We start from the raw sequence: 27,446 nt of genomic DNA, 5'->3' as shown, positions 1-27,446 counted from the left end.
ACTACTATCATGAGGGCTATTCATTATGACAAGGTGGGATTTACACCAGGAATGCACGAATGGTTCAATAATAGGAAAACCATCCACATAATTGACCACATCAACAAGGAAACCAGCAAAAATCACGATTATCTTAATAGATGCAAAAAAAGTCTTTGACAAAATACAGCACTCATTCCTATTGAAAACACTAGAAAGTATAGGAATATAAGGGCCTTTCCTAAGAATAATAAACAGTATATATCTAAACCCATCAGCAAACATCTCCTGCAATGGGGATAAACTAGAAGCCTTCCCAATAAGATCAGGAGTGAAACAAGGATGCCCATTATCACCTTTATTATTTAACATTGTATTAGAAACATTAGCAGTAGCAATTAGAGAAGAAAAAGAAATTGAAGGTATTAAAATAGGTAATGAGGAATCCAAGCTATCACTCTTTGCAGATGATATGATGTTCTACTTAAAGAATCCTAGTGAATCAAAGCTAGTGGAAATAATTCCATTTAAAATCACCCTAGACAAGATAAAATACTTAGGAATCTATTTGCCAAGACAAACACAGGAACTATATGAACACAACTACAAAACACTATCCACACAATTAAAACTAGATCTAAACAATTGGAAAAACATTAACTACTCATGGGTAGGACAAGATAACATAATAAAAATGATAGCGCTACCCAAACTAATTTACTTATTTAGTGCCATACCCAACAAACTACCAGGAAACTTTTTTTTACTGAATTAGAAAAAATTATAACAAAGTTTATTTGGAAGAACAAAGGATCAAGAATAACAAGGGAAATAATGAAAAAATGTGAAAGATGGAGGCCTTGCAGTACCAGATCTCAAACTATACTATAAAGCAGTGGTCATCAAAGTAATATGGTACTGGCTAAGAGACAAAGAGGAGGATCAGTGGAATAGACTTGGGGTAAGTGACCTCAATGAGACAGTCTATGATAAACCCAAAGACCCCAGCTTTGAGGACAAAAATCCACTATTTGACGAAAATTGCTGGGAAAATTGGAAAACAGTATGGGAGAGATTGAGTTTAGATCAGCATCTCACACCCTACACCAAGATAAATAAACTCAGAATGGGTAAATGACTTGAATATAAAGAAGGAAACTATAAGTAAATTATGTGAACACAGAATAGTATACCTGTTAGATCTTTGGGAAAGAAGGCCTTTAAGACCAAGCAAGAGTTAGGAAAAACACAAAATGCAAAAGAAATAATTTTGATTACATTAAATTAAAAAGGTTTTGTACAAACAAAACCAATGCAACCAAAATTAGAAAGGAAGCAACAAATTGGGGAAAAATCTTTATAATAAAAAACTCTGACAACGGTCTAAGCTGAATCAATTGTACAAAAAATCAAGCCATTCCCCAATCAATAAATGGGCAAGAGACATGAATTTTCACATAAAGAAATCAAAATTATCAATAAGCACATGAAAGGTGTTCTAAATCTCTTATAATCAGAGAAATGCAAGTCAAAACAACTCTGAGGTACCACCTCACACGTAGCATATTGGCTAACCTGACAGCAAAGAAAAGTAATAAATGTTGGAGGGGATGTGGCAAAATTGAGACATTAATGCATTACCGGTAGAGTTGTGAATTGATCCAACCATTCTGGGGGGCAATTTGGAACTATGCACAAAGGGCACTAAAGGACTGTCTGCCCTTTGACTCAGTCATAGCACTACTGGGTTTATACCTCAAAGAGATAATAGGAAAAGACTTGTACAAAAATATTTATAGCCTTGCTCTTTGTGGTGGCAAAAAATTGGAAAGTGAGGGGATGCCCTTTGATTGGGGAATAGCTAAACAAATTGTGGTATCTGTTGGTGATGAAATACTATTGTGCTCAAAGGAATAATAAACTGGAGGAATTCCATGTGAACTGGAACAACCTCAAGGAATTGATGCAGAGTGAAAGGAGCAGATCCAGGAGAACAATGTACACAGAGTCTGATACACTGTGGCACAATCAAATGTAATGGACTTCTCTACTGGCAGCAATGCAATGATCCAGGACAATTCTGAGGGGCTTATGAGGAAGAACACTATCCACACCCAGAGAAAGAACTGTGGGAGTAGAAACACAGAAGAACAAAAACTGCTTGATCACATGGGTCAATGGGGATATAATTGGGGATGTAGACTCTAAATGATCATCCTAGTGCAAATACTAATAATATGGAAATAGGTCTTGATCAATGACACATGCAAAATCCAGTGGAACTGTGTTTTGGCTATGGGAAGGGGTAGAGGTAGGGGAGGGAAAGAACATGAATCTTATAATCATAGAAAAATATTCTGTGAAGTTTGGATTTGACTCCCCCCTGATTGTAACAATGAAGGTAATTAGCTATTCCTTGATTGTGAAGATTAAATTGTAATCCCCTATCTATTTTTAGATTTTAATCCCCAAAGTGTAAAACACAGTACTTAAAGTTCTATCCATTTGGGATTTTAACCACAAAAAAGTGTGAATACCCACTTTCTACATTGAGTTGGAGGTCTGTGACCCATGTGTGAAAGAGTGGGCAGCCCTGGAGTGGAGCGGCAGTTGTTATTGGTAGATGTAAATTTTAGGGGAAGTGACACAAGAGAAAAAGGTCTTTAAAAGTGGAAACAGAGACACACAGAGGAGAGACACTCAGACTTGGGTATGGAACTTGACCCTGGAGGAACTCATGTGGCAGACCTCAGATTGCTTTCCTTTTAGATGGTCACCATGGTGAGTATAAAGGCTGATTTCCTTGTCCTTTCTGGTGGTGTGAGCCCCAGGGAAAGGCCCATTATCTTGAGACTCCTTTCCCCTGGCTGGGGCCTTAAAATTGCTACCTGGGTCAGAGGAAGCCAGATCTCTCTCTCTCTCTCTTACTTTCTCTCTCTCTCTCTTCTTCTCTTTCTCTCTCCCTCTCTCTCTCCCTCCCTCCCCTCCCCTCTCTCTCTCTGTCTCTGTCTCTCTTCTTTTCTCTTTTCCTTAATATTTTCCCTCTATTGTAAAATAAACTACCATAAATTGCATTTGACTTTAGTAATTCACTTTTGGGATTTAGAAATTAAATCCCTGGTGACCAATTAAATATTCAGTCCAATCATTAATTAATTAATTTAATTTAATATTAAAAAAAGAAAGAAACACTACTTAGCTATATTTCCCCTGGGATTTTTTCCAGATAAGAGCTCCCCAGATCTTTGAACTCATATCCTTTGCAATGCCCTAAATTCACCAAAAGGTAACACAACAAGCAAAGAATCCAGGCTTTCAAGAATTATGGGAACCATTGTTTAATATGGCAAAGATTCTTTGGAGATATAAGAAGTAGCTTCAAATGCCTTTTACAGTTCATGTCTGCATGACCTTGGAAAGTCACAACCATCCTAAGCTTCATTTTCTCATCTGTAAAGTGAAGAAATTGAATCAGATGGTCTTTGAGATCTCTTCCAGCCCTACATCAAGGATTCTATGAGCCTTCAGAGGTCTTTCTTCTTCAATTCAATTGAATAAACACTTACTGAGTACCATTATTGTTCAGGGCCCTGTGTGTACACACTAGTGATATGAAAATACAATCTGTCCCTCAGAAGCTTACAACAACTAAATGTGAGGATGAAGGAAAGGAAAAAGTACATAAATAATTGCAGAGTGCTGGTGGCAGAGATTCATTATGTCAGTGAAATTATAGTATTTTCCTAGAACACAAGCCAGGTGGTGTGATGATGATAAATCATTATTATTTTTAATAACCCTTCACATTTACACAGAGTTTAATAATTTACAAAATCCTTTCCTATCCATGATCTCATTTGAATCCTCATAAAAAAGGAGGGAGGGAAGGAAGGCAAGTATTATCATCATTTTAAAGATTAGGAAACAGGGTCCAAGAAGTAGTGACTTGTTCAAGATCTCATGGCAAGTCCATGGCAGAGTTTTTACTCAATTCAGATCTCCTGACTTCTTTGTTGTTGTTGAGTTGTCTTAATCACATCTGACTCTTCATGACCCCATTTGGGGTTTTCTTGGTGAAGATACTGGAGTGGTTGGTCATTTCCTTCTCCAGCTCATTTTACAGATGAGAAAACTGAGGCAGACAGGGTTAAGTGTCTTGCCCAGGGTCACACAAGGCTAGATTTGAACTCAGGAAGATGAGTCTCCTTGACTCCAGGGTCAACACTGTAACCACTGCACCACTTTGCTGCACCCCCCTAACTTCTAGGACAGGGCCATTTGTATCTTGTTCCCTTTTGCTCTACTCCTTGTGCCCTGTCCTTCCTCTCAAATACACTGGGTTCCATTTTTGAAAGGCAGTGTGGATATAGTGGTCAACACCCCAGACTGACAGACAGAAGACTGAGATTGGAGTCACAGCTCTTCCACTTATTGTGTTTCCTTGAGCAAATCATTTCACCATTGGGAACCTCAGTTTCTCAGTCTGTAAAATGAGGGCAATAACCCTCTCACAACCTACCTTCCAGAGATTCTCTGAGGAAAGTGCTTTGTAAACCTTGAAATAGTGTGGAAATGTGATTTATCTCTGGCAAGCACAATGATGGATATATTTAAGGGAGCAGAACATCTCTGCCATCTCTTCTCTGGCTCCAAACTCTAAATTGGTTTGTCTGGGTCATGTCAACAAGGTCTAGAATGTGTATAACTAAATAAGAAGCTTATTTCTTACTTCTGCCTTGACCAAAGGGGTAGAAATCTGAGTCCTGGACCTTCTCCTCATTCCTGGGGGTCTTTGGCAGCCCTGGGCTCCATCAGAGTTGTTCTGTCTTCTAGGAACTGGCTAAGCTGGAAGCCAGGAGGACTTTTGGCACGATGGAAACCTTTGCCAGGATAACATTTAGCCATTCATTTGACCTCTCTGCTCTATGTCTCTTCTCTTATCCAATTCTTGCTTGGTAGAATATTATACTTTATCGTCTTAAAGAGTGGCCTGGGACACATGCAGCTAGTATATATTTGAGGCAGAACTTGAACTCAAATCTCTCTTACTCTAAGACTCACACTCACTCTCTTTTCACTACAAAAAGCTTCCTCTCAATGAGTACCACCATCCCCCCCCCCAAAAAGTACAACAGCCTCCACAACTATGAGTTCTTCTCCATTGTCTTTTGACCACTGTAATAATAAATTTGGCTTCAAAATTGGAAGGCAAAAAAATACAGAAAATAAAGACAAGTTCAGAAGGGGCCCTGAAAACACAGAGGATAATGTTAACAATAATATATTATATCAGGGGCAACTGGGTAGCTCAGTGAATTGAGAACTAGGTGTAGAGATGGGAGGTCCTAGGTTCAAATCTGACCTCAGACACTTGTATGACCCTGGGCAAGTCACTTGATCCCCATTGCCTAGCCCTTACCACTCTTCTGCCTTGGAACCAATACACAGTATTGATTCCAAGATGGAAGGTAAGGGTTTTTAAAAAAACAAATAAATAATTAAAGAATAATATATTATATCAATAATAAATTATAACTAATAAATAGTATTAATTATAAACTATATAATATATAACAAATGATAAAATATATAATGGATAATAATAAATTAAAATAATAAAAACAGCATTTACATAGTACATTTCTTCTTTTTTGCTATTACCAAAAAAAATTTTAAACCCTTACCTTCCATCTTAGAATGAATACTGTGTATTGTTTCCAAAGCAGAATAGCAGTAAGGGCCAGGCAATGGGGGTTAAGTGACTTGTCTGGGCTCACACAGCTAGGAAGTGTCTGAGGTCAGATTTGAACCTAGGACCTCCTGTCTCTGAAACCATTAAGCCACCTAACTGCTTCCTAAATTACCAAATTAAAAAAAAAATTAAGGAAAAAGAAATGTGAACATTACTGAGTTCTTGACTTCCCCCCTGGTGTTCCTAGTTTTTCCCTCTGGGGTAAAATCTGGGTGGGTGGGTGGTGGGAATCTCTTTACCTCTTGAGAATCTTTGAGGTACTTAGCAATTAGAAATGGGGGCTGGAAAGGAGGAAATGTCAGGAAAGAATAGAAAACGATTTAATTCACTCTATCGCACAAGGTTGTTATTCCCAACACTTCCCAGCAGAGGGCGTCCCATCTCCACTAACATCTCCGAAGTTGGACCAAAAAAGGATGCTGAGGGGAAAAGATCTTTGCAAACCGTAGATAAGAGATTGTACCACCGAGAGAAGATGGCCTCGATGTTGACTGTCTAAAGCCTCAAGATATTCAGAAGGGATTCCCAATGTATCCCTAAACTAGGACATTAATTCATTGCTGGTGGAGTTGTGAATTGATCCAACCATTCTGGAGGGTAATTTAGAACTATGCCCAAAGGGCAATAAAAGACTGTCTGCCCTTTGATCCAGCCATAACACCGCTGGGTTTGTATCCCAAAGAGATAATAAGTAAAAAGACTTGTACAAAAATATTCATAGCTGCGCTCTTTGTGGTGGCCCAAAACTGGAAAACGAGGGGATGCCCATCAATTGGGGAATGGCTGAACAAACTGTGGTATATGTTGGTGATGGAGTACTATTGTGCTAAAAGGAATAATAAAGTGGAGGAATTCCATGGAGACTGGAACGACCTCCAGGAAGTAATGCAGAGCGAAAGGAGCAGAACCAGGAAAACATTGTACACAGAGACTGATACACTGTGGTACAATCTAACGTAATGGATGTCTCTACTAGCAGCAGTGCAATGATCCATTACAATCCAGGGGAACTTGTGAGAAAGAACACTATCCACATCCAGAGAAAGAATTGTGGGAAAAGAAACACAGAAGAAAAACCAAATATACTCTTATACATCAGACTTCCAATCTGATCCAATAAACATTTGTTAAGCACATACTGTGTGCTAGACGTTATGCTAAGTGCTAGGGATACAGTGAATAAAAAGAAAATCTCTCCCCAAGTTGCTTAGAGTCTGATGGGGGCAGACAATGCCCAAAAGGAGGCAGGAAACTGTAGGAGCAGTGAATGCCGAGGGGCACCCAGAACAGAAGCATCTTGTTCCATGGAGTTGAAACCAGAAGAGCAACAAATGCCAAGTGGGGGGAGCTGAGAGAGAGTTTCTGCCTTGTATAAAGGAGAACTTGGGGAGTAGTTGGAGCATCTACTTAGAGCTAGAAGGGACCTTATGGGGCATCTCATTGCACTCCCTCAATTTATAGATAAGGAAACTAAGGATTGGGGTGGGGGCAGCTGGGTGGCTCAGTAGATTAAGAATCAGGCTTGGAGATGAGAGATCCTGGGGTCCAATCTGCCCTCAGACACGTCCTAGCTGTGGGACCCTGGACAAGTCACCTAACCCCCATTGCCTAGCCCTTACTGCTCTTTTACCACCACACAATACTATGAATTGATTCCAAGAGAGAAGGTAAGGGTTTAAAAAAACAGCTAAGGAACAAAGAGTTCAAATGAAGTGCCCAGAGTCACACAGGTAGTGAACAGCAGAGCTGGGACACAAACCCAAGTCCTCTAACTCTGAATCAGAACTTCCTTCCACTGTGTTGTGCTGCTTCCTGAGACTGTAGAGCTAGAGAGAGAAGCTTGAACATAGTGTCAGAACTGGGGGACACCTTAGAGATTAATGTCTAGTTTCTGTCCCCTTCATTTTGTCCAGTAGGAGAATACAGCCCAGACACTCATCCAAGATGGACTTTGTTCCAGCATTCTGGCTCCTTGGCTCCTATGATTTTATAAAACCGACTCCTTCAATTGCCAACACGGTTTTTGTTTCAAATCCTTTTCATAAAAAACATTGCTATTGCTGTTCAGTCATGTCTGACTGTTCACGACCCTGTGGACCAGAGCATAAATGCTAACACTGTCCGTGGATTTTTCTTGGCAAAGATACTGGAATGTTTTGCCATTTCCTTCTCAAGTGGGTTAAGGCAAACAGAGCTGAAGTGCTAAGGTCAGACAGCTAGTGTCTGACGGCAGATGTGAACTTGGGTCTTCTGACTCTAACCTGGAACTCTATCCACTGAGCCGCCTAGCTGTCTACCAAAATAAATAGTGATACTAGCAAAAAGTAGTCAGGGTAAAATTTTTAATTTTTTTTTACTTCTATCACTCCCTCATTCTTATGGTGCTTTCAAGGTTCACAAAGCTTTCTAGAGAAGCAATAATCTCATGAGAATATTGTGCACTTGTTTTACAGAGGGAAAAACAACTGAGTCTCAAAGAGATGAATTGACTTATCCAGGTAGTAAGGGTCTAGTAGAGCTTGAACCCAAGTCTCTTTTTCCTACTGTGCTATTTCTCTGGGTGGTATGAGGATTTATTTTTTATATGGTATTATTCCTAGAAATTAATATAATTTATAATATAATAACATGCTATGTATGCATTATTATGTATTCCTCGTCTGGGATCTGGGTCAGAGATACTCTCTGATTGGTTACTTTTTGTATTTTCTTTGTCTTTTGGAATCCCAGGGAATGTCTGTTTTTTTTGTTTTGTTTTGTTTTGTTTTGTTTTGTTTTGTTTTGTTTTTTTAACAGAATCTGTCTAATCGTTGAAAGAGAGAAGGGTTCTTTTCCTATATACATGTTTCCTATGGTGTAGGTATGGGGAGGGGTGGGTAGGCAGGTGGACCACCCCTTAAGTGGCTCGCACTAATTAAAGATGTCTTGGGATGGTCAAGGAATGAAATCCTAAAAATCTGTTTATTAGACTACCTACCCCAGCTAGGGTTGACCTTGCTCATGAGAGGCAGCCATAGAGACCTATGTCACATTATCGGTTATGATGCTGGCCCAACCAATAAACCTGATATAATCAATAAAATTTTATTCTTGCTCAAAAATCAGTCTTTCAAGATAATTTTAATCAGTACCGTTTAATACACACCGATCTAGTTGCCTTTGTTCAGCATATACACCAAGTATGATAGCTAGACTTCCTTAATGATCTTGTGTATCAATTTCATTATTCATTTTGCCCTGTCTTTTCCAATCCAAAGATCACTCACCTTGACAGAGGAAGCAGAACCAAAATAAGAGAGCTGGTTTACTTTCTCTCTGTCACATTATTGCCATCCTATCTTCTAAGTATTATGGTTTCTACTCTTTTCTCCCAACATAGCTAGAAATGTCTCTTTTTACTGCCTTGAGATTTCCTAATCAGCTCCAGCTCATTAGGAGTTTTATGGCTTATGACCTCATTCTCACAGGGCAATGTCATGATTTCCCTTTTATTCTCCATCAGCTGCCCTTCTTTCCATCTTCTGTGTGTAGTGTTTAAATATATATATATATATACATATATATATATATGTAGAAATGTGTTTGTGTATGTGTTGACTTTCTAGGTCTCTGTGCATCTTCATTGATCTCTTTAGACAATTCCCCTGTTTCCTCCTCATCATATTATTTCTCTTTGCAGAATTTAATTCTCAAGAACTTCTCACCCTGGGCTAACTTCTCTCATAGAATTTTTGGCTAGGGATCTTCTCTGTAACTTTCTCTTCAACTCTTTGAAATGTGCTTTTAATGAATCAATCAAATGTTTATTAAGCACCTACTATGTGGCAGGCACTGTGCTAGATACCACCAGTCTCAGGAAGTTTACAATCTATTGGAGGGTGGGGAGAAACCACTCAAAAGGAGGCAGGAAAGCAAGAGTGACTGGGGGTACCTGGTACAGGGTATCCTGACCAGGTAAAGCAGTAGATGCAGAGTGGAGGGAGCCAAAATGTCCAGTCTCTTCGCTTTATAAAGGAAGACTTTGGAAGGCGTTTGGTACTCCAATCAGAGGGGAGAGGAAGTTCTAAAGGGCTGATGTCAGTCAAATCTGGAGTTAGCAGCATGGTGATGAGTTTAGAGATGATAAACTTAACTTGGGAGGTGAATCTTGTTCTGTGGGGTTGAGACCAGGTAAGTGGCAGATACAGAGTGGAGTGAAATGGAGCAAAAGCTAGCAGTCTAGTTTGACTAGAACAAAAGTATATGAAATAAAAAAATGAAATAATACTGGGAAAGTGGGTAGCAGCTGGATTATCGAATGCTTGAAATATTAGGCTGAAATAACATAAAAAATAAAGCTGAAGAGTTCACATTTTCTCCCAGAGACAATAGAGAGCCACAGAAAGTGTTTGAGTGAATGAATGAATGAATGTATGTGTGTGTGTTGGTCAGATCTCTGTTTTGATGTTCATTTGGAGTTTAGAAGATTGTACATTAATATGGAAGGGTTGAGGGAAATTCAATAAAGCTACAGAATCTTCTCTGAGCCACTGGAAACTCAGAGGAGAATTCCAAGTGTTTTCCAGAATTCAAAAGGTTCCATAAGATTGAAGAAGGGTAGAAGAGAATTCAGAAGCTTTTAAAAGAATTTGGAAGATTCCATAAGGATGTGGAAGGCTTGCACGGGATTCTATATGCTTTTCCCAGATTCAGAAGATTCCCAATGAATAAGGAATGCTTGAAGAAAAGGAGGCAAAAGGTTTTCTGTGAATGGGGAAGGTTCTATGAGGATGTAAACAGCTTTGAGCTAAGTGAGCTCATCTGCGCTCCATATGGTATTTATTAAGTATGCATTTAACAGACCAACTAGTAATCTTTGGTGCAACATGTGTAAAATGGGAACAAATTAACATTTTTATGAGATCTGTAACTTCAACATTTCCTGACGTCTGTGTGTTTAAATTTGCAATCTTAATGCTGCAGTTTGGGAGGCAGGGTTTCTCTTTTTTTGAATTTAATCATCCTGATGATTATAGCACCCAATTTATACCCCAGACACATGCCAGATCTTGGGCTGGTTTGGGAGGAGCTGATCAGAATTCAGTGTGAGGGAGAAAGCCAATCCCAGCTTTATAAGGCATAAAAAGATAAACAGAGAAAAACAAATAATTCCCCTGAGGGTCAAGTCTGCACTGAAGTTGAGGAAGTTTCCAGCCAGGAATACAAAATATCACCAAGGTTTTAGAATTTCCATGGAGTCATTTTTCAAAACAGTATGCTGGTGACTTTAATTCAAAACTTTTGTTCATTTGAGTCCACCAGCCTTTCCCTAAAGCATGCTGGATCTGGAGTCAGAAGGCCTAGGTTTAAGTTTTGGCTTTGACACTGATTTGCTGGCTGATTATAGGCAAATCAGTTTCCCTCCCTGGGCTTCAGCTTCCTCCTCTTCTCAATGGGGCAATGGCCTCAAAGGACAGTTCTGACTTTCTTTGATTCTCAGACAGTTGTTGTCAGAACTGAGTCTAGCGAAGACAGATCTGATATGAATGTAGAGATTTCAAAGCACTCCATGTCATGATGCTCTTTCCTCTGTAAAGCACCCTTGTCTGAGTGTCCAACAGGTTAAGTGAATGGATTAGAGGCTAATGCTAAGGACAAGTTCTCTGGGACAGTTCCTTTCCTCCTTCCTGTCTCGCCATTCATCTCACCCATTCCTTTCCATCGTCCCTTCATACTTCTCAGTCTACTCTTCTTTATTCCCACAGCTACTCTCCTAATTCAGGATGATTGTAATAGCCTCCTATAGGCTCTCTGCCTCCATCCTATAATCCATTCCATACACTCAATCAAAGAGCCAATAAGCACATGTTAAGTGCCCACTGTGAGAGGTGAAAGGCTGAGAAGTCAAGGATGATGCCTTGATGGCAAGCTTAGATGACTAGGAGAAAGATGATATCCTCAACAGCAATGGCGAAATTAGGAAGAGGGGAAGGCTTGGAGAAAAAGAGAATGAGTTCCATTTTTGATCTTTGCATTATTATTAATCAAATATGAATAATTTTATTGATATTAAGATATCGTGGTTATCTTCCAAAAGTCAGGACTGGATCTGTGGATCTTAGATTCAGAACTGGAAGGAACCTTAAAAGCCATCTAGTTCGAGATTCCATCCTCACCCATTTTATAGGTAAGAAAATGGAAGGCTAGAATGAGTGATTTATCCTACACCATATAGGCAAGCAATAGAGTGAGAAGCCCATTTCCTCCAATGTCAAATGTAACTCCTTCTAAAGCACCACATCTCTGTCACTCCTCATTCCAATACAGTAGCATGTATTTCCTAAACACACAGAGTATCCTTCCATCTTTACGGAATCACAGACTATCACAACTAGAAGGGAACTTGAGAGACCACAGGTTTCCGGGTATAGAATACAGTACTTGATTTTTCACCTAATGACTGCAAGTATGAGTCAATCAGCACAAGATCAGAGCATTAGAGCATTAGAGGAAGACACTGAGGTCCAGAAAGGTCCCCCAAATTGCAAATGATGGAGATATTGGGTTTACAAAAAAAATAATATCACCTCTGCCCTCCTACAGAATAAGGTACTGAAGGATAGCTGCTTCATGTACAAAAATGACTAGAGTGTGAATAACTTTGGTATTTCAAAAGACCTCTTGTTTCCTCGGTGCATATGCTCAATCCACTGGTATCAGTTACAACTCTCTGAGCCTTCTCATCTTCTGCTCTTCTTGTTGATGATGGCTTTCCACAAATCATGGGATCAAACACTGGTAGCCAGAAGGGACCTCAGGGATTAAGTGGTGTGGTGGCTATGTTGTAGGGCCTACAGTCAGGGAATTTCATCTTTCTGAGTTCAAATCTGGCCTCAGAAACTTCCTAGCTGTGTGGCCCTGGTCAAGTCACTTAACCTTTTTGCCTCAGCTTTAAAATGAGCTAGAGAAGGAAATAGCAAACCACTCCAATATATTTGCCAAGAAAACCCCAAATGGGTTTGGAAGAGTCAGACATGCCTGAAAATGACTGAACAGCAAGTTCTGGATTCTTTTTAACAGTTGAAGAAACTGGGGCCCATAGAAATGAAGTAATCTTCCGAAGATCATACAGGGAGTATATGTAGTAAGTCAGAGATAGAATTAGGTACCTGCTGTGGATTGGGCACTGGCCTAGGTGATGGAGATACAAAACCCAAAAAGAAAATAGTGCCTTCCCTCTAAGAGCTTTCTTTCACTGGAGTAGATAATCAATGGTGAACTCAAATAGCACACGTACATTATAGTGGTGATAGTGGTAGTAGAAAGGAGCAGAATTCAATTTCAAGGACCAAGAGATAAATTAGGCTATGAGGAAGTGGCCAGATTAAGTGGACATTATTTTCTAGTTAGCCTAAAGTGAGGGAGAGAGATTAAATTGCAACTAGATGACCTAGAGGTCAAAGAAAGACATTTATAGAATTGGAGAGGGTAGAGAACCGGTCTTCGAATACTCAAAAAGACCCAAAAGGCAACAGAGAAATGCCTAGGGGAAAGAGGATAATACTAAGAGAAATAGGAAAAGAGATAAAATGGGATAAATATATATTCCATAAAGAAGTGCATGGGGGAAGGTGGGAAGAAGACCAGTACAATTAAAGGGTAAAAGAGGTTGGAGACAGTCTCCAAGAAAATTTTTTATCATTACATTACATTATCAATACATTACAATGGGAAGGATCAGAAAGGTTCAAATGGAAGGAAAGCCTCCAACTCTAAAAATCATCACCATCAACATCATTACCATCTCCATCAACATCGTCAATATCATCATCAACATCATCAACAGCACCACCATCAACATCATCATCATCAACAACATCATCATCACTATCAACATCCAACTCTAACTATCCAACTTTTCCTGGCCCAGGAAAGATTTTTGCTGCGTGGCCTAATCTAATAGCATACTATGCAGAGAACTGAATGAGAGCCCAAAAACCTAAACTCTAGACTTGAGTGCCACTATGTGTCCTTTGGGGGTTAAAAAGAAAGTCTTCTTTTTCCTGGACACAGTTTCCTCATTTATGTATGGGTGAATTATACCTTGACTCTGCATTAAGTTAATCAATTAAACCAAAGAATAAACCAGGTGTAAACAAGGGAAAAAAAAGAAATGCCTAGGGGATGGATGTTGGGGACAGCATGGTGCCCAACCATGAACTCAGTCTCAGGGCTCCTGACTATAGCCAAGTCTTTTTCTACTAGAATAGTAATAGCCAACATTTATACAGGGCTTTAAAGTTTGAAATATGCTTTACCCTTAAATTCGAATACCTGCTTACTTCTGATTCTGTCCCATTTATCCTGCCTAGAAGTTTTTTTGTGCAAAGTAGTGTGCATGTTGTCTCCTCCCTTAGATTAAGAGGTCCTTGAGAGAAGAGGCCATGATTCAACTTTCTTCATATCTCTAGTTCTTAACACATAGTAGGTGTTCAATAAATGTTGACTGACTCATATCCTTGAAACAATCAACTGGTAGACCCATGATCGTATAACCAATAAGTATCTGAGTCAGGATTTGAACTCAGGTCTTCCTCAATAATACTTTCATTTTGTAAAAAGGGCTTTAATGAGCTCACATGAATCTACCATATGGGACTAGAAGCCTTCCCCTCTGAATGACTAGCTCCTCTTAGAGCCTCCATTTTATTTCCATTTTATATTGTTTTAATAACTCTTATATTCTATCTTAGAATTGATACGAAGTATTTTGGTTCCAAAAGAAGAGTGATAATGGCTAGGCAATTGGGGTTAAGTGACTTGCTCATAGGCACATAGTTACAAAGTGTCTATGGCAAGATTTGAACCCAGGACTTTCCGTTTACAGGTCTGGCTTTCTATCCACTGTGCTATCTAGCTGTCCCTGGAGCCCTCATTTTAAGAACAATGTCTTTGTAATTTCTCTTGATTTTACCATGCTACAGAAACTTATTTACCCTGGATGTTCATTCTACCCCAGGACTTCTCACTTTGTAAATACACATAGCTCTTTGGCTGCTTCCTCCTGAGAGCCTCTATTTTAAGAAGGATGACCTGGCCAGTCAAATCTTCATTCCTTCCAAACAGCCCTCCTGACTCTCTCTCTCTCTCTCTCTCTCTCTCTCTCTCTCTCTCTCTCTCTCTCTCTCTCTCTCTCTCTCTCTCTCTCCTCTCTCATTTTCTCTATCATGCCCTGAACCAGATATCTTCATCTCCCCACCCCATTTTCCACTCCCATTTATGTGGTGTAACCCCTCCATCCCCCAGCTCCCACCAGAGATTATAAGTTCCTTAAGAGTAGGGACTGTCTTTATTTATGCTTGTAGTTATATTCCTAGTTAGATTGAGCTCAAAAGCAGGACTGAATTGTTTGTTAGTTCTTTAAAAAATAAACAAAACCTTTATCTTCTGTCTTAGAATCAATACTGTGTATTGGTTCCAAGGCAGAAGAGCAGGGAGGACTAGACAATTTGGGGTTAAGTGACTTGCCCAGAGTCACACAGATTGAAGTGTCTGAGGTCAGATTTGAACCCAGGACCTCTCATCTCTTGGACTGTCTCTAAATTCACTGAGCCACCTGGATGCCCCCTCATTAATTCTTTTTTTCTTTAGTAATTCCCCCCAATTACATATACAAATAATTTTAACATTCATTTTCTTTTTTTGTTTAATTTAAATTTCTTCATTTATTTTTTACATCAAAATACCCAGGTTGCCCACTCTTTCCCATTAGAGAAGGCATCATTTGATAAAAAGATATTTAATATTCATTTTCTAACATTTAGAGTCCCAAATTTTCTCTTTCCTTCCCTCCTTTTTCTCCCCTCCTCCCTGAGAGGATAAGACATTTGATATAGGTTCCACATGTGCTGCCATATAAAACATATTTCCATATTTGTCATGTTGTAGAAGAAGACACATTTTATTAAAAGAAAAAACCATGAAAAAATCAAAGTGAAAAAAAGATTGTTTCAATCTGCATTCAGATTCCACCAGTTCTCTTTCTAGAGATGGATAGCATTTTTGCCATTAGGTCTTTTAGTTGTCTTAGATCATTGTATTGCTGAAAATAGCTAAATCATTTGCAGTTGTTCATTGAATACTTTTACTGTTACTGTATACAATGTTCCCCTGGTTCTGCTCGCTTCACTCTACATCAGTTCATATACATCTCTGCAGGTTTTCCTGAAATCCTCCTGCTCATCATTTCTTATAGTGCAATGGTATTTCATTATAATCATGTACTGACATGTGTTCAGTGCTAGTGGGTTCTCACCTGGGTATCCTTATAAAGGATCAGAGAATCTAGGAATTATAGTTCTGCAGATAGTACTAGATTTGGAGTGAGGAAAGATCAGGGTTCAAATCCTATCTCTCAGGCAATTGTGTGGTCAGGGTAGGTTCTGAAATCCAGAAAAGGGATGAATCTGTAGAAAGGAGCTAACTATGAGCATTAAAAAGACACGAGGTAGGGAATACATTCTACATAGGGCAGTGGTGACATATGGCAGCCAGAAGAGCTAACACCAGCTTGGGTTTCTTTAAGAGGAACATGGCCTTGGAGAATGAGGAAGTGATTGTCCTGCTGTTCTCTGCTGATCAGACAGCCTTGGAGCTTTGCTTTCAGTCCTGGTTGCCCTAGTTCAGAAAGGATGTCAATAAGCTGGAGAGTACCTGGGGGGAGAGCGAAGGTCCTGGAGCTCCTGCCTTGTGAGAATCAGTTGAAGGAACCAGAGATGGTTTGCCTGGAGAAGAAAAGACTTGGAGGAAGATGGAAGCTGTCTTCAAACATGTGATGGGCTGTTGTGGAAGAAGAGTGAGATCTGCTCTGGTTGGCCCTGGAAGAAAGAAATAAGAACAGGGAGTGAAAGTGAGGGAGAGTCTGATTTTAGCTCAACATCAGCAAAATCTTCCTCACAGCAGGAGCTATCTAAAAATGCAACAGTCTGCCTTGGGGGGAGAATGTCTCCCTGGGAAACTTTCAACCAAAGGCTGAATGACCATTTGTCAATTAAGCTGTAGAAGGGACTGGAGAGAGATGGAGGAGGGGGGTGGTGGTATTAGATCAGTTGTTTCATCCCAATTCTGAAATTTGGTAATTCAATGAATGAAGGTCTACACTGCCCACCCCCTCCCCAATTTGGTGCTAACTGCATTTTGAGACTCAAATAGGAAAAGACTTCAAGAACAAATAAATGCATGTCTAATGGTACAATTTCAGACGTAGCAGTTGAGAGGAAGCTGTGGCAGAATAATAGCTGACATTTAGAAGGCACTTTAAGGTTTTCTAAGTGCTTACTTCTATACATGATCTTAATTGAGCCCCCAACTGCGTGGTAGATAGCATAGGTATCATTATCCCCAGTTTGCAGGGAATGAAACTAAGGCTTGGAATAGATGAGACTAGCCCATAGCCACCCACCTTATAAAGGGCAGAGGCAAGATTTGACTCTAAGTCCTCCTAACTCTGAATTTAGTACCTTTTGCTGTACTGCACTGTCTTTCAGAAAGAATAATAGAAACAAGTTCTGTCCTTTGAGTCAAGTTTGGGTCCATATTTTAACTCTGACATAACACAACTATGTGATCATGGATGAGTCACTTAACTTTCTTAAGCCCCAGTTTTCTCATCTAAAAAACTGGGAAAATATTATTTGAGTTGATTTGTGGCACTCACTTCATAAACCTTAAAGAACCATAAAAACATGAGTTGTTTCTAAGTGTCTCATAGTGATTCATGTTTCTAATCATCTGAGATCCTGTACCGGGAAATTCTAATGATTAGTTAGTGACAAAAGCATTGGATTTCGAGTCAGAGGACACTTGGGTTTAAATCCGGCTCTGCTACTTTCTACTTTGAGTGACCATGGTCAAGCCTCTTTACTTCTCTGTGCCTCAGTTTCTTCATCTGTAAAATGAAGAGATCATGCTTGATATCTTCTAAGGTCTCCTTCAACTCTCAGGTTCAGGATTTTTTGATGATCAGAGCTCCACAAAACTGGAAGAGGATGCTCAGAGAGGCAATGCATTCCCTATCATTAGAGATCTTTAAGTAGAAGCTAGTGATCCATTTGTTGGGAAAGTCAGAGGGAAGACAGGAAAAGAATGAGGGGATGGTTGGCTAGAAGAAGATGGCAGGCTGGGTTTTGCCTAACCCAGAATCAAGGAAGGTTAAAATGAATACTTTGATAAACTTAACTCTACTAACTTTTCTTTTTCCATTAATAGATTCTGCTATTTTTTACCTAAATTCCCTAGTAAAGTTTTGGTTTTAACTTTTTGAAATAACGAACACATGCAAAACTTTAAGATTTGCAAAGTGGATCTTCATAGCCACCCTATAAGGTAGGCACTATAGTTATTCTCATTCCAATTTATTGATTAGGAGAGAAAAGACTCACCCATGTTTACAGGGTTAGTTAGTGTCAAAGGTAAGATTTGAACTAAGGGTCATCCTGCATCTAATTCCAGATCTCTAACTATGCAAATCAGCCATCTCTCACTTGAATGGGGAAGGAAGAAGCTTTCTTTCTATTCCAAAGTCAGAAAAGCCAAGGGAATCTGGGGACCCTAGAACACTCCTGCTGGGATGGTTTTGAGTACCCTACCTTCACAATCCTATAGACACCAATGACTTTACCTTCCCCATTTATCATAGCATATGCCCTGGGAAAGCTATCCCAACTCCTACTCTCATAAGTTAGGTCCCCAGAGTTGGCTACCATATACCCTCAGGATTCTAGGGTTAGCTCTGAGGGGTGGGAGATTGCCTTTTGAATACCATAAATCAAGAACCCCCTTAATGAGCTTTCAACCTTGATTATTGGTCAGCTTGACTTAATCAGGTTTTGTTTCATAACAGTTTTTTTAAATTTTTTCTCCAAATACATGTACAGTTTTTCACATTTTTTACTTTCAAATTCTATCCTTCTCTCTCCCCTCTTGAGACCCTAAGCAATCTGATATAGATTTTACATGTGCAATCATGTAAAATATTTTTCCATATTAATCATTTTGTGGAAGAGTTCTAAAAAAAAGAAATAAAATGAAATATAGTATGTTTAAGTCTGTATTCAGATTCCATCAGTTCTTTCTCTGGAGGCAGATGATATTTTTCTTCATGAGTCTTTGGGATTCTCTTGGATCACTGTATTAATGAGAATAGTTGGGTCACTCACAATTGTTCATTGCTTGCTGTTCATGTATATAATATTCTTCTTTTTCTACTTACTTTGCATCAGTTCATGTAAGTCTTTCTAGGTTTTTCTGAAATCATCTTGCTCATCATTTCTTCTGGTGCAATAGTATTCTAATTTTTTTTTAGAATTGAAAATTTTTATTTAATTAACTAATTTAGAATATTTTTCCATGGTTACATGACTCAAGTTCTTTTCCTCCTCTCCTTCCTCGCCACCATAGCCAATGAGTAATTCTACTGGGTTTTACATATGTCATTGATCAAGACCTATTTCCATATTATTAATATTAGCAGTAGGGTCATCTCTTAGAGTAATCGCATTCTATTACAATCATATATCAACTTGTTTAACCATTCCCTAATTGAAGGACATCTCCACCACATCTTTGCAACCACAAAAACCTGCCATAAATATTTTCTGTACAAATAGGCCCTTTCCTCTTTTCTTAAAGGAAAAAAGGTTTTACTATTATGGCATAGTTAGTATAAAATATTCTTCCCCAAAGCCCCACTCTCCCTCTAGAACACAGAGAAAAGAGTCCAATCCAGGCTCAGAGAAAGTTGGCTCATGCTCTCAAAGAGCTCATTAAAAAACCCATCACCACCAACAAAACTCCTTATCCTCCATCTTAGAATAAATATATATTGGTTCCAAGGCAGGTGAGTGGTAAGAGCTAGGCAATGAGGGTTAAGTGAAATATTTAGGATATACAGCTAGGAGCTATCTGAGGTCAAATTTGAACCCAGCACATCTCATCTACTAAGCTCTCAATCCACTAAGCCACATTCCTGCTCCCACAGAGCTCATATTTTAATGGAGGAGACTATTTCCATATCTAGATATAACTCTAGGAGTCACAATGTTAGACTCATAGTCTGATGATACAGTTCTAAAAGCCACCAAGTTATTAGTAATTATGTCTTTGGAAATTATGGCCGGCTCATAATTAGGCTCCTAGTTAGAAAGGGTCCTAAACTAGGAAAGGTCACTTTTTCCTGCACAGCTCCCAGAGCTGCCCCATACCCTGATGTTATTAAAAAGTAAACACAAGGAAATGCAAAGGATTGAGTTAACCACAAGTATTTATGACACATAAGATTAGACTAGTCAGATGCACAAAGGACATGATGAGAAATGGGTGCCAGTCACGCCCAGCTGAAGTCATGGAGGGCAAGGGGATAAGGACTGCCAGTTCTTCCATAGCTGTTTTTCATAGCTGTTCCAGCCACCTGAGTTGAGTGCCCACAATTTTCTTAAGTCACTGTCTTATGCCTTAACATGTGTCAAGAGCTTTCACATCTTGGAGTCTTCCTTGCAGGCATGCGTTTGAAGAAGAGAATTGCAGATGTTGCTACCATTGGCAGAAGCTGTCAGAATGCTGCTCCCTATTTCTGGAAAAGCCCTGCCACCTTTCTTGCCTCCATATATTCTCTCTCAAGAGATTCTTAAAATTCCTCCCTCTCAGTCCTAATCTCAAGTTAGCTTCCTCTCTTCCCAAAATAGGGGGGAAAATAGAACGTTCAGGAGCTTAACTAGCACAGTCTCCCTTTCCAAGCAGCCCATCAAGGCTGGCCAGAAACACCCTTGTATAGGTGCAGACAAAATCCTCACATAAATTTATGGAAAGGAACTAAAGGTCACCTTGGAGGGGAAGGCACCAGCAGCCAAGAATCCAGGAAGAGCTTTTAAACATAGATTATGTACCAGGTCTTGTACTCAGTTTCAGGAACACAGTGTTGGGGAAAAAGTAATAAAATGCAAAAAGAATCCCTGCCTTCATGGAGTTTACACTCCAAATAGATATGATTGATAAATGAAGATTTCTTTTTTTTCTTTAAATAATATTTTATTTGATCATTTCCAAGCATTATTCATTAGAGACAAAGATCATTTTCTTTTCCTCCCCCCCCCTTGGCCAACATGTGATTCCACTGGATATCACATGTGTTCTTGATTCAAACCCATTGCCATGTTGTTAGTATTTGCATTAGAGTGTTCCTTTAGTCTCTCCTCTGACCTGTCCCCTCAACCGCTGTAGTCAGGCAGTTGCTTTTCCTCGGTGTTTCTACTCCCACAGTTTATCCTCTGCTTGTGGATAGTGTTTTTCTCCTAGATCCCTGCAGATTGTTCAGGGACATTACACTGCCACTAATGGAGAAGTCCATTACATTCAATTGTACCACAGTGTATTAGTCTCTGTGTACAATGTTCTCCTGCTTCTGTTCCTCTCGCTCTGCATCACTTCCTGGAGGTTGTTCCAGTCTCCATGGAATTCCTCCACTTTATTAATCCTTTTTGAACAATAGTATTCCATCACCAACATATACCACAATTTGTTCAGCCATTCCCAATTGATGGGCATCCCCTCGTTTTCCAGTTTTGGGCCACCACAAAGAGCGCAGCTATGAATATTTTTGTACAAGTCTTTTTCCCCATTATCTCTTTGGGGTACAAGCCCAGCAGTGCTATGGCTGGATCAAAGGGTAGACATTCTTTTATCGCCCTTTGGGCATAGTTCCAAATTGCCCTCCAGAATGGTTGGATCAATTCACAACTCCACCAGCAATGAATTAATGTCCCTACTTTGCCACATCCCCTCTAGCATTCATTACTTTCCTTTGCTATCATGCTAGCCAATCTGCTAGGTGTGAGGTGATACCTAAGAGTTGTTTTGATTTGCATCTCTCTGATTATAAGAGATTAAGAACACTTCTTCATGTGCTTGTTAATAGTTTGATTTCTTTATCTGAAAACTGCCTATCCATGTCCCTTGCCCATTTATCAATTGGAGAATGGCTTGATTTTTTGTACAATTGATTTAGCTCTTTGTAAATTTGAGTAATTAAACCTTTGTCAGAGGTTTCTATGAAGATTTTTTCCCAATTTGTTGTTTCCCTTCTGATTTTAGTTACATTGGTTTGGTTTGTACAAAAGCTTTTTAATTTGATGTAGTTAAAATTATTTATTTTACATTTTGTGATTCTTTCTATGTCTTGCTTGGTTTTAAAGTCTTTCCCCTTCCAAAGGTCTGACTTGTATACTATTCTGTGTTTACCCAATTTACTTATGGTTTCCTATTTTATGTTTAAGTCATTCACCCATTTTGAATTTATCTTGGTGTAGGGTGTGAGGTGTTGATCTAATCCTAATCTCTCCCACACTGTCTTCCAATTTTCCCAGCAGTTTTTATCGAATAGTGGATTTTTGTCCCAAAAGCTGGGATCTTTGGGTTTATCATATACTGTCTTGCTGAGGTCGCTTGCCCCCAGTCTGTTCCACTGATCCTCCTTTCTTTCTCTTAGCCAGTACCAAATTGTTTTGATGACTGCTGCTTTGTAATATAGTTTGAGGTCTGGGACTGCAAGGCCCCCACCATTTGTGTTTTTTTTTCCATTATTTCTTTGGATATCCTTGATCTTTTGTTCTTCCAAATGAACTTTTTTATGGTTTTTTTCTAAATCAGTAAAGAAATATTTTGGGACTTCAATGGGTATGGCACTAAATAGATAGATAAGTTTAGGTAGGATGTTTATTTTTATTATATTGGATTGTCCTATCCCTGAGCAGTTAATGTTTTTCCAATTGCTCAAGTCTAGTTTTAGTTGTGTGGAGAGTGTTTCGTAGTTGTGTTCATATAGTTCCTGTGTTTGTCTCAGGAGATAGATTCCTACGTATTTTATTTTATCTAAGGTGATTTTGAATGGGATTTCTCTTTCTAGTTTTTGCTGCTGAGCTGTGTTGGAGATATATAGAAAAGCTGATGATTTATGTGGGTTTATTTTGTATCCTGCAACTTTGCTAAAGTTGTTGATTATTTCAATTAGCTTTTTGGTTGAATCTCTAGGATTCTTTAAGTAGACCATCATGTCATCTGCAAAGAGTGATAACTTGGTCTCCTCCTTGCCTATTTTGATGCCTTCAATTCCTTTATCTTCTCTAATTGCTACTGCTAGTGTTTCTAGTACAATGTCAAATAGTAGAGGTGATAAGGGGCATCCTTGTTTCACTCCTGATCTTATTGGGAATGCATCTAGTTTATCCCCATTGCAGATGATATTAGCTGATGGCTTTAGATATATACTGTTTATTATTTTTAGGAACGACCCTTCTATTCCTATGCTTTCTAGTGTTTTTAATAGGAATGGATGTTATATTTTATCAAAGGCTTTTTCTGCGTCTATTGAGATAATCATGTGATTTTTTGTTGGTTTGCTTGTTCATATGGTCAATTATGTGGATGGTTTTCCTAATATTGAACCAGCCCTGCATCCCTGATATAAATCCTACTTGATCATGGTGAATGACCCTTCTGATCACTTGCTGGAGTCTTTTTGCTAGTATCCTATTTAAGATTTTTGCATCTATATTCATTAGGGAGATTGGCCTATAGTTTTCTTTCTCTGTTTTTGACCTGCCTGGTTTTGGAATCAGTACCATGTTTGTGTCATAAAAGGAGTTTGGTAGAACTCCCTCTTTGCTTATTATGTCAAATAGTTTGTATAATATTGGGATTAACTGTTCTCTGAATGTTTGATAGAATTCACTTGTGAATCCGTCAGGCCCTGGGGATTTTTTCTTAGGGAATTCTTTGATGGCCTGTTGGATTTCATTTTCTGATATGGGATTATTTAACAATTCTATTTCTTCTTCTGTTAGTCTAGGTAGATTGTATTTTTGTATATATTCATCCATATCACCTAAATTGTTGTATTTATTGCCATATAATTGGGCAAAGTAATTTTTAATGATTGCCTTAATTTCCTCTTCATCAGAGATGATATCCCCCTTTTCATTTTTGATGCTGTTAATTTGCTTTTTTCTTTCCTTTTTTTAATTAGATTGACCAGTACTTTGTCTATTTTGTTTGTTTTTTCAAAGTACCAGCTTCTTGTCTTATTTATTAAATCAATAGTTCTATCACTTTCGATTTTATTAATTTCTCCCTTAATTTTTAGGATTTCTAGTTTGGTTTTCTGCAGGGGGGTTTTAATTTGATCACTTTCGAGTTTTTTTATTTGCATTTCCAATTCATTGATCTCTGCCCTCCCTAATTTGTTAATATATGTACTCGTGGATATGAATTTTCCTCTGATTACTGCTTTGGCTGCATCCCAAAAGTTTTGAAAGGATATCTCGCTGTTGTCATTTTCCTCGGTGAAATTATTGTTTCTATGATTTCTTCTCTAACTAAATGATTTTGGAGTATCATATTGTTTAATTTCCAGTTAGTTTTTTATTTGGTTTTCCACGTACCATTACTGATCGTTATTTTTATTGCATTGTGATCTGAAAAGGCTGCATTTATTATTTCTGCTTTTCTGCATTTGTGTGCCATGTTTCTGTGACCTAGTGTATGGTCAATCTTTGTGAATGTGCCATGTGGTGCTGAGAAGAAGGTGTATTCCTTTTTGTCCCTATTTATTTTTCACCATGTCTATTAATTCTAATTTTTCTAAGATTTCATTCACTTCTTTTACCTCTTTCTTATTTATTTTTTGATTTGATTTATCTAAATTTGATAACGGTTGGTTCAAGTCTCTCACTAATATGGTTTTACTGTCTATTTCTTCCTTCAATTCTCCTAGTTTCTCCATTAGAAATTTGGGTTCTATATTATTAGGCGCATATATGTTGATTAGTGATATTTCCTCATTATCTAAAGTTCCTTTTAACAGAATATAACAGAAAAATTAGAATTAATAGACATATGGTGAAAAATAAATAGGTCTTACTCCATCTTTTAATTCTGACCTTTTGGGTGTCTACCCGCCTCATGTGTGTTTCTTGAAGATAACATATGGTAGGGTTTTGGATTCTAATCCATTCTGCTATTTGCCTACGTTTTATGGGTGAGTTCATCCCATTCACGTTCAAAGGTATGATTGTCTCTTGTGGACTCCCTGGCATTTTGATATCCTTCCCTAATTCTAACCTTTCTTCTTCAGCTCTAACTTTTTAACCAGTGATTTATTTTAAATCAGTCCCCCTTGTCCGCTCCCTTGATATATTTCCCTTTCTAGCTCCTCCCTTTTTGTTCCCTCCCCCACCCCCCCCTTCTTCCCTCCCTTTTTATGTTCCCTTCCCCCCTCCCCCCTCCTTGGTTTTCCCTTCTCCCTAACCTTGTTGGGTAAGATAGAATTCAAGATCCCAATGGATCTGGATGTTCTTCCCTCTCAGAGTTGATTTCCCTGAGAGTAAGGTTTAAGTAAAAACTCTCTTCCTCTCCTTCTTATAGGAATTTTCTTCCCCTCCCCTTCCCGTGTGAATCTTTGTGTGAGAAAGATTATTCTATTTGGTCTTTCTTTTCCCCCTACTTACACATTACAGTTCCCCACATATTAATATACATAGATTGATATAAATATAGTCCTTTTAAAAGAGAGTTTGAATAAAAGAAAAAGATAACATTTTTCTCCTTTTCCCTTTTCTTCATATTTACCTTTTCAGGTATTCCATGTTCTTTGTTTTTCGATATCAAACTTTCCACAGAGCTCTGGTCTTTTCTTTGCAAAAACTTGGAAATCTTCTATTTTGTTGAAAGCCCATACTTTCCCTTGGAAGTAAATAGTCAGTTTTGATGGGTAGCTGATTCTTGGTTGAAGGCCCAGCTCTCTTGCCTTTCTGAAAATCATGTTCCATGCTTTACGGTCATTCAGAGTGGAACTTGCAAGGTCTTGTGTGACCCTGATTGGCCTTCCTTTACATCTAAACTGTCTTTTTCTGGCTTCTTGTAAGATTTTTTCTTTTGCTTGAAAGCTTTGGAATTTGGCAATTACATTCCTGGGAGTTGTCTTTTGGGGATTTAGTGTAGAGGGTGTTCTGTGAACTCTTTCAGTGCCTGTATTGCCCCCTTGTTCTAGAATCTCTGGGCAATTTTATTTGATTGTATATTGTATTATGATGTCAAGTTTGCTGTTTATTTCTGGCTTTTCTGGTAGTCCAATTATTCTTAAATTGTCTCTTCTCCCTCTATTTTCCAAGTCTATGACCTTGTCAGTGAGATATTTTATGTTCTCTTCTAATTTCTTGGTCTTTTGCCTTTGCTTTATTAATTCTTGTGTTGTCTTCCAGTTGGCTGATTCTGACCTTTAAAGCCTGGTTTTCCTTTTCAGTTTGGTCAAACTGGTTTTGTAGATGTGTGAATTTCTTTTGCATTATTTCCCACTTTTCCTCCCTGAAGGCTTCCATCTTTTTGATAATTTCCGATTCAAATTCTTCATGGGTTTGTGGAGAGTTTCCATTTCCTTTGGAAGGTTTCAGAGCATTTGCTTGTGTTTCCTCTTCTATCTCCTCTGTATTTTGTATTTTTGCTCCATAAAATGTGTCCAAAGTCACCCCCTTCTTCTTGTTTTTCTTGGAGTTTGGGGACTTTTCTGTGCTGTTTGCCATCTCTATCTGAGTGGGGTGATCTAGCTTTTCTTATCTCTGTCTGGTGTTCAGAGGCTTCAGCCCCAGGTGAATTGTCCATTCGTGGGTGTTACTGCTCTCAGTTCCCTCCTGATGCTTCTTCATTGTCTTGCTTCCGCCCTCTGAGCCTGGCTTGGCACTGTCTGCGAGGTATCTCAGAGTCTTTGTGGGCCAGAAGGGCCTGCACTCTGAGGGGGGAGGGGCCAAGGCTTCCCGGATTTCTGAGGGCTCCTGATAGGATTAACTTCAGCTGGGTTGGACTGAGTGTGTCTTAAAGCAGGGACCTTCCCTGAGACTTGGACGGAAGGATCCAGCCAGGGGGCTACAGGTTCCCCCCGTCTCTCTGTTTTACTGCTGTCTGGGTGCCCCTGTGACTGGCTCAGGTTGTTTTCAGGATGTGGCCTTCTGAATAGCAGGCCCTGAGGTCCTTTTGCTGGCCCTGAGGGTTACTGTTGTTTTAGAAGACCCTGCACTCTGAGGAGGGAGGGGCCATGGATTCCTGGAGCTCCGAGGGCTCCTGATAGGATTAACTTCAGCTGGGTTGGACTGAGTGTGTCTTAATGCAGGGACCTTCCCTGAGACTCAGACTGAAGGATCCAGCCAGGGGGGTACAGGCTCCCCTCTGTCTCTCTCTGTTTTCCTGCTGTCTGGGTGCCCCCGTGACTGGCTCAGGTTGTTTTCAGGATGCAGCCTTCTGAATAGCCGGCCTTGAGGTCCTTTTGCTGGCTCTTAGGTTCCCGCTGCTGCCTCGGACTCAGCGCTCTGGGTTGGGGGGGATTGGTCCTGGGACCTTCCTTCTGCCTGTCCCTTAGATCCGAGTGATCCCAGGTTCTGGCTTTTGGGGGACTGTACCTTTTGATCCAGGTCCAGGAGGAGGGTTCCCTGGATCTATCTTGTTGTTTGTTTTGAATTTAGGTGTCCTAGGAGCATACAGTTTGAGATCGGTTAGGAAGGGTTTCAGGAGATCTGAACTTTAGCTCTCTCTAAGCCGCCATCTTGACCGGAAGTCTTGATAAATGAAGATTTCTTAAGTTGAATTCTTACCTGTCCTGCACTAAAATCCTGCTCTGATGTCTGTGTGACAGAGATGT

General features: G+C 39.2%; 1 protein-coding gene across 3 annotated transcripts in view; it reads right to left on the bottom strand.

Moving 5' to 3' along the window:
- Nucleotides 1-27,446, bottom strand: part of GUCY2F (guanylate cyclase 2F, retinal) — a 147,341-nt gene that overhangs the window by 88,452 nt on the left and 31,443 nt on the right. For all 3 annotated transcript variants that reach the window (XM_056794944.1, XM_056794943.1, XM_056794945.1), the window contains one exon: nt 16,424-16,587. The gene's annotated coding sequence lies outside the window, so the exon portion shown is untranslated. The remainder of the gene's footprint in view (nt 1-16,423; nt 16,588-27,446) is intronic.

The sequence above is a fragment of the Monodelphis domestica genome, chromosome 4 (assembly GCF_027887165.1).
Source record: "Monodelphis domestica isolate mMonDom1 chromosome 4, mMonDom1.pri, whole genome shotgun sequence".
NCBI lineage: Eukaryota > Metazoa > Chordata > Mammalia > Didelphimorphia > Didelphidae > Monodelphis > Monodelphis domestica.
This window is presented reverse-complemented; position numbering and strand designations above follow the sequence as displayed.